The sequence below is a fragment of the Helianthus annuus genome, chromosome 4 (assembly GCF_002127325.2).
Source record: "Helianthus annuus cultivar XRQ/B chromosome 4, HanXRQr2.0-SUNRISE, whole genome shotgun sequence".
Taxonomy (NCBI): Eukaryota; Viridiplantae; Streptophyta; class Magnoliopsida; order Asterales; family Asteraceae; genus Helianthus; species Helianthus annuus.
The window spans coordinates 173,752,339-173,761,120 of NC_035436.2; the positions used below are offsets into that span (position 1 = coordinate 173,752,339).

The 8,782-nt window shown below is 40.8% G+C and overlaps 1 non-coding gene across 1 annotated transcript; it reads left to right on the forward strand.

The window, feature by feature from the left end:
• The first annotated feature begins 6,075 nt into the window (after positions 1–6,075).
• Positions 6,076–6,181, forward strand: LOC118491931. The gene has a single exon (XR_004892376.1). It is a non-coding gene; the product is annotated as a small nucleolar RNA R71 (small nucleolar RNA).
• Positions 6,182–8,782: the final 2,601 nt, after the last annotated feature.

Consider the following 8,782-nt stretch of genomic DNA (forward strand, 5'->3'; position numbering starts at 1 on the left):
GGGTGTAGCGAGCCCACACCCATGAGACCGGGGGCCCATAGTGGTGACTATGTCTTCATACCGGAGACAAATTTGCTAGGTTTGAGTCTTCCTGCATCATTCACATATACTATTGGATTTGCAACCCAATGGTGATCAATTTTTCCTTATTGCTACATACCAGGGACTATTTTACTTACAGACATATCAAACGGTTTATACACACAGACTTACACATGAACTCGCTCAACTTTTGTTGACTTTTTAAACTACATGTATTTCAAGGAATTAATTTGGATCTGGCAAGTGTTGCATGTTAGACAAGCTACGTACTTAATAAGGATGTCATCCAGAGTTGTAGGTTTGGGAAGTGTAACTCCTTCCTGGACGGGTTGCATGTCTCAAATCCTCGTGTTGTTGGTAGTCGTTTGTCTAGTCTTATGAACTCCTTTTAAACAATTCATGGTTTGTAACGTATTCGGTGGTTGGTGTTTTTAAAGACGATATGTTATGCATTTTCTAAACAATTTTAATGGATGAACATCTTACATTTTTTATCATATAGCATTGTTGTGATTGTTGCTATGGTATTAAGAAGTCACACCAAATAAACCCACGCTTCCGCAAAAGCCAGGGTGTGACAGCTTGGTATCAGAGCCTCGATCATAGCGAACTAGGATTCCTTCTCGAGTCTAGACTATGATCACTAGGGCTCTCACGAAAATGTTTTCAAACGTTTTTACTTTTGCATACACTAAAAGTCCAGATCCAGGGCACAAACATTTTTACAAACAAAAAGGGCACAAATACACTTTTCAAAATTTTCGTATCAGTCTTAGAGACTGAGGGAGGCTTCAGTCTTAGAGACCGAGGGATTGAATCTTAGAGATTGGGGAAGTATATCCTTAGAGGCTGGGGAAAATCTGAGTCTTAGAGACTGGGAGGTTGGTCTTAGAGGCCAGGGAGTTAGTCTGAGAGACTAGGGAATTCAGTCTTAGAGATTGGGTGGGATAGCTTGGGAAGACTAGGATGCGTACATGATTTCATTGTTATTTGTTTACATGCTTACCTTATTTCTGTGCATATGTTGTGGTTGTGTTACAGACACCATGGCATCATCTGGTAGTGGAGTATTGACGTGATGTTGTGGGTCACGCAAATTTAATCCCTAAACAACTGTAGTTAGTGGTAGTAGGGTATCGAACTCAGGGAGTATGTGGAAAATGTGTCGATTGTATAGCTTTGTATTTAAACTAATATTAAACTAACTTGCAGAAAATTAAAATTCAAGATTGTGGATTGTTGTTTTAGAAAACTAAATTAAGAACTAATTCAAATCAAAGTTGGTTGTAAACAATTAGGAGAGAACAATGATCACCCTAGGTTTCAGTTTCTTTAAACAGTTGTGTGCAATTTCACTAGAAAGAGTTACATAGACATAACTCATGTATATGTGATTGAAGTGATAAAAGGGAACAAAGTACTCGGATTAAATAACGCGAGGTTGTTTCCCGATGATCTATTAACCAATAACCAACCCTAACCCTTCCCGTGATATCTCGGTTGCCAACGGCACCAAGAACGTACGATCGAGACTAGAAATTGCAATATGGATTAACACACTACAACCAATCAAACATACACCATGACATTCAAGCAACGCAAAATATCATTCTAGAAATGCAGAAATTAAACACACAAAAGTTTCAGAAACATTCACCTAGGATGATCACCGAAGAGTTTAGCCGGACATGGCTCGGTGAATCATCATCAACATCAATCTATTGTTCATACGAATCGAAATAACAAACCGAATGATTGAAAATGTTCACAAACCCAACAAGTTCTCCAAATTCGCTCCCAAAGTGTCCAAGAACCGTCAATGATGAGATAATATGAAAAGACACTCCAAAAACGATTTTATGATGGCAGTTACAATTTTGGAATCGCAGCTCCACCGTAAATTACGGCTCCACCGTAATTTACGGTGGTCAAAATTTCTTTACGGCTTGGAGAGCCTGTGTTACGGTGAAGACAAATGCCAATTCATGTCCACCGTAAATTACGGTGGAGCCGTAATTTACGGCGACAACCTAATTGTTATTTCTTGTTCACGTGATAACATGTGCCGCCACCTATCTTGCCTTGTTATCGGCCCAATCAACAAATCCCACAAGTCCTCATGTCAGCCCACTATTGAGATGATGATGTGTGTTGTTGACCTTGTATTAATGATGATGTTTGATGTTCACGTGATGCTCAAAGAACTAGCCGCCACATGTTGTTGACTCTTATTCTTCAATGTCTGCCACCCATGTGCCTTTTCTTTGTTTCTTTCTTTTCTTTTGTGTGGCGGCCCAATCACACACCCCACATGTGCCGCCCATCTCGCCCAATGAAAGAAATCCATGTCTCATGTGCACCTTTTTTAATTCACGTGAGTGGCTCCTAATTCGTCTACATGTGCCGCCCCAATGACCCAATTCGATGACGTTATGCTTGTTTGTGTGTGGACTCCCAAGCCGCCCCTCTTGTCTGCCAATGAGACTAGTCCAAGTCGGCCCACTAATGCACAAGTCCACTCACCTTTTTAATGTTGCTGCGATGATGATTCTTTTAATCCTCCAAAGCCCACCTCCAAAGCGGCCCAATCAGCAGAACCCAACAGTCCACATAATGATGATGGTTATTAAAATTGTTGTTTACTTGTTGACTTCTAAAAACAAAACCTCACCAAACCCTATGCTGCTTGAGATGATGATAATGATTTTCTTTAATGTGATGATGTCTCTTACAAAAGTTGTTCCCCAAAAGAAGTCAGCTTTCCTCCATTTTTTTGTGATGTGTGCCGCCCACAATCAGGCCCATCATGTGATTCAACAAATCTCGAGCCCACTTGTCTCCACAAGTCTTATTTATGTTTTGTTGAATGAATGGGTCCCCCAAGATGATGTCTTCTTTGAACCACAACGTGACGATGCTATTTAATTTCCAACAATAGCCTATGCGTTCCAATTTAACCGAATTAAGCGATTTACCTGCAAAACACACAAACACTCGTAGTTACTAAGTTCAAGCAAATAACCAGGTAAAGCATGGAATTTTAATATTTTTAAACCATTTAAGGGTTGTCCAACGGACCACCCGTCACATCCCCACACTTACCCATTGCTTGTCCCAAGCAACCGATTCACAAACTATTTCAACACAAAAGCGATCAAACATGCAAACCAAGCCAAATGTGCCGTCCTTTTACTAACCTTCAACCATATCATAAGACACACCCCTCGCCAAACTCTCGGTGACAAAAATTACTAGCATGTAATGCAGAACCACTCAACGCGTGTGTGTGTTTGTGCGACAATAAGCTTGTATAAAAATCAAGTCTCTTCCTATTGAGTATTTAGCATGCTTTAGAATCAAAGGGACTTGCGGGTTGTAACGGGGCTAGGTGTAAAGGTAGGAAAATGGTGGAATACATATGGAAGAGCTAATTGATTTGACCCGGTTTTTATTTCTACCACTAAACAAAGCAACCATCAAATATATACACAACTTCTTGACATTTTCAACTACTATTGCAACCAATCACTTTTTTTTTTTTTGTATTTTTCTCATATTTTCCTCTTTTTTTTTTTCATCATATTTTTTTCTTTTTTTCTTTAACACATCAAACTCAACAATATATACAAGAACATTAATACTACATACTAAATCTCCTAAACCGGTCATCTCAAAAGGTAAAATTTTTGTAGGAAGTAGGCTCGGGTCACAATCGAATGGTCTAAGGCTCAACATGGCTTTCCAAGGACCAAACCCCCACCCCTCACAATACCAAGCTCATATATGTAACGTATGAGGTCCAACCCACCAATCCCACACTCTCACACATCTAGACGAGGCTTCCTAAAAGTCCTCCTATCATTTTCAAAAGCATGCTAATTCTAGGATTTAACAAGTATTCACATACAAGTTCTATTAACACAACAACACACACCGCCACTCAAACAATGAAATATCAATAACAATCATGTGTGGCTCAAATCCTCACCAAGAAAAGACTAGGAATGGGTGTCGGTGTGTCAAATGGCACAATATCAAGCTTTCAAATTTTAACAATTTTCGCTCGGATTTACAAAATTTTTTAAAACTCCCAAAAATTTCCCCAATCCCCACACTTGGGATACATTGTCCCAATGTATGGCTTTGAGGGAAGGATCGCTTTAACCAAAAACATCAACAATTGCTTAAATTCTCAAACCCCAAATTTTTTTTTTGTACTTTTCATTTTATAATTTTTTTTTTATTTTTTATTTTTTTTACATGACACCACCAAACAAACTAACTACCAATACTTCAAAGCTAAAGAACATAACAAGACTAAGGAAAGAGTACATTGACCTGGTGAAATTTGCCACAACAGATGTTGTAGATAATCCGACTTCCTATCACCACCTTCACACAAATATCCGTACATCCTCCCCACACTTGAATGTTGCCATGGCCCTGAAACATAGAAAGATAAAAACAACAAGATCAATATAAAATCCCGGGTTGCCTCCCGAGCAGCGCTAAGTTTCGAGTCTTCAGCCAGACCGTGCCACCACCATTTATGGTGGTTCAAAGAATCGGTTCCTATCATCACCCCCACTGTAGCTGGTCATTGGGCAAAATGCATCCTTCTCATTTTGACTCGGTGGGTAATCAAATACACTCCTGCTTGAACCCATATTTGTCTCTTCACGGTCCGGTGGGTGTTTTTTTCTCATTTGTGGTAACACATTTTTCATACAGTCACTAGACTCATCACCCTTCCTCTCAATGGACTCATAGCTAATCCCTCTAGTTTGAACATCAAAATACAACCTACAGTTCTTTTCGGTCATGGTAATAATCTCGTCTCTACAATTAATTTGAGCATTTGCTGCGTATAGAAACGGTCGACCTAAAATTACCCTTTGTTGTGATGCCATATTGGTAGAAGCATAGTCCAAAACTAGGAAATCCACCGGGTATTCAAATTCTCCCAATTGAATCTTAACATTCCTAACCATTCCCCGTGGACGCCTCCAACTTCCATCCGCTAAGCTCACCATGGTGTCTATACCTTCGAGTGGACCAAAGTCGTACATATCGTATAGATCGCTTGGTAGCACACTCACGCTTGCCCCGTAGTCCAACAATGCGTGAGGGATTTTTAATTTTCCCACACGGATAGGCACGATTGGCACTCCATACTCTTTATCATTCTCGACTTCGGCATCTTTTTCCAAACCTGCATTCACTTGACACGAAGAAGTTAGCAATGTTTCATTAAATTTAGTATTTGGAACGGTGCTTACCACATTGATGTTAATGCTTTTTATGTTCTTGGGATTTGGCACCGTATCACTCGGTAGCTGGCCTTTTGCTTTCTTTAACATCGCCACGTCACTTGCAAGTTGACCCATTTGAGTGGTCAACGATTGGATGCTTTTGTCACGAACCTCGTCCTTTTGCATCCGAACCTCATCACGTTGGTTCATTCGTTGCATTTCACTTTGCATCGCCTTCAACATCTCCATCATCTCATTTCCACCCGAAAAGCTTTGACCCGTTTGATATTGCCTTTGAAATCCCTGGTTTCCTTGGAAATTCGGGTTAGCTTGATTTGAAGGGTTCCCATATCTAAAGTTCGGGTGGTTCCTCAATCCGGGGTGGTAGGTATTAGAATTCATGTTGTTGTAGTTCCTACCACCTCCTCCTTGACCTTGACCTTGAATCACATGGACCTCCTCGTATTGCCCTTCCAACATCCCTTGGCAATTTTCAGCCGCATGACCTATTTCATTACACAAAGCACAAACATCATATATTTGGTTAGTGGTTTGAACATTACCATCATCTATGGCGTGCACTTGTGGTCGGGTAGTGGTCGGTCGGGCTCTTCTTGAAGCTTGAGCTTTCCTCTTTGACGTAGTTGCCATGCTTTCCAAGAACTCCCAATCTTCATTCTCGTAGTTCATTCCAAACGTCCCTCCGGTGATAGACATTAGATCACGTGCGTCTTCGGCACTCAACCCCTCATGAAAAGCGTTCATCAACTCCCATAACTCAATTCCATGATGAGGGCAGTTTTTAATCATCATGTTAAAACGCTCAAACGCCTCATGGAACATCTCACCGTGTTGTTGTTGAAAGCTTCTCAATCCCTTCCGCGCATCATTGGTCTTTTGGGCGGTGTAGAATTCATCCAAAAAGGTTTGTTGCATCTCCCCCCATGTATATATTGATGCCGAAGGTAATGTATAGAACCATTTCTTTGCCTTATCCTCCAAAGAAAACTGAAATAAGACCAACTTGACTTCATCGGCCAAAAAACCTTGACTCCCAAAAGTGTTGCAAATTGAGTCATAGGCCTCTAAATGGAAATACGGCTCCTCCGTTGCTAACCCTTTGTACTTCGGTAAACTTTGCAACGAGTTTGTTCTTACTTCAAAAGTTCTCCCTTGGTTGTTGTGAGGGATAACCACCGGTGAAGGGTTTTGAGTAATGATTGGCCTGAAATGTGCCTCTATTCCCCTTGCTTGTTCCCTAAGATGCCTTCTTGGAACACCCAATCGGCCCCTTGGACGAATAGGACCCATTGGTCTTGGTATAAGCCCTTGTGGTGTAATTGGTTGTTGGGGCATCGGTGGGTATTGATTCGGCCTTTGAAATTGTGGCTGTACATGTTGTGGCCTAACTTGTTGCAATGGAATGGGTTGTTGGATGGTTGGCCCTTGTGGTCTTGGCCGAATGTGTTGTGGTATAATTTGTTGTTGTGGCATTCCACCAACACTTGCCATTCCTTGAGATTGACTTTGCAAATACCCAAACTCCCCTTGATCACCATAACCTCCATAACCGTACCCATCATCTTCATAACCCTCATAATCTTCAAATCCCTCATCATAACCATCTCCTTGAATTCCCGAGGTCTGCCCAAATGGGATGGTCGAATACTGAAAACCCGACTGTTGTTGTTGTGGTCTAAAAGATGAAGTAGTATGCACAATAGTTGAATTGGGTGCAATTGTGAAGGTAGATGATGATTGACCCGTAGTTGGGGGAAAGAAGTGAGATAATGGTGGGATTGTGGTGGATGGATCGTATGTGATGGTAGGCTCAGTTTGAGTGGTGATTGGTTGGGTGACATTGGATGGTGTAAATTCAGCGGTGGTATTAGGTAATGTAGTGTTTGGTGATGGTTGAGTGGAAGTAGGTATAAAGGATGAGGTTGTTTGACTGATTGTAGGTGGAATCTGAGAATCAGCCATGATGTTTCTCGGTGTAATGGGTGAAGTAGGTGAACCAATGATTTTGTTTTCTCGCACTAAAACTCGGTTTTGTCGTAGCGTTCTTTCAATTTCCGGATCAAACGATAGCGGTGATGACCTGTGAGAGCCTCTAGTATGCATACACCTGAAGTACCTGCACACTAAACACAACCAACGTAAACCCGAAAATAACAAACAAAACTATTAAACTAACACACGTTGCGCACTACTCCCCGGCAACGGCGCCAAAATTTGACGTGATGTCGTGGGTCACGCAAATTTAATCCCTAAACAACTGTAGTTAGTGGTAGTAGGGTATCGAACTCAGGGAGTATGTGGAAAATGTGTCGATTGTATAGCTTTGTATTTAAACTAATATTAAACTAACTTGCAGAAAATTAAAATTCAAGATTGTGGATTGTTGTTTTAGAAAACTAAATTAAGAACTAATTCAAATCAAAGTTGGTTGTAAACAATTAGGAGAGAACAATGATCACCCTAGGTTTCAGTTTCTTTAAACAGTTGTGTGCAATTTCACTAGAAAGAGTTACATAGACATAACTCGTGTATATGTGATTGAAGTGATAAAAGGGAACAAAGTACTCGGATTAAATAACGCGAGGTTGTTTCCCGATGATCTATTAACCAATAACCAACCCTAACCCTTCCCGTGATATCTCGGTTGCCAACGGCACCAAGAACGTACGATCGAGACTAGAAATTGCAATATGGATTAACACACTACAACCAATCAAACATACACCATGACATTCAAGCAACGCAAAATATCATTCTAGAAATGCAGAAATTAAACACACAAAAGTTTCAGAAACATTCACCTAGGATGATCACCGAAGAGTTTAGCCGGACATGGCTCGGTGAATCATCATCAACATCAATCTATTGTTCATACGAATCGAAATAACAAACCGAATGATTGAAAATGTTCACAAACCCAACAAGTTCTCCAAATTCGCTCCCAAAGTGTCCAAGAACCGTCAATGATGAGATAATATGAAAAGACACTCCAAAAACGATTTTATGATGGCAGTTACAATTTTGGAATCGCAGCTCCACCGTAAATTACGGCTCCACCGTAATTTACGGTGGTCAAAATTTCTTTACGGCTTGGAGAGCCTGTGTTACGGTGAAGACAAATGCCAATTCATGTCCACCGTAAATTACGGTGGAGCCGTAATTTACGGCGACAACCTAATTGTTATTTCTTGTTCATGTGATAACATGTGCCGCCACCTATCTTGCCTTGTTATCGGCCCAATCAACAAATCCCACAAGTCCTCATGTCAGCCCACTATTGAGATGATGATGTGTGTTGTTGACCTTGTATTAATGATGATGTTTGATGTTCACGTGATGCTCAAAGAACTAGCCGCCACATGTTGTTGACTCTTATTCTTCAATGTCTGCCACCCATGTGCCTTTTCTTTGTTTCTTTCTTTTCTTTTGTGTGGCGGCCCAATCACACACCCCACATGTGCCGCCCA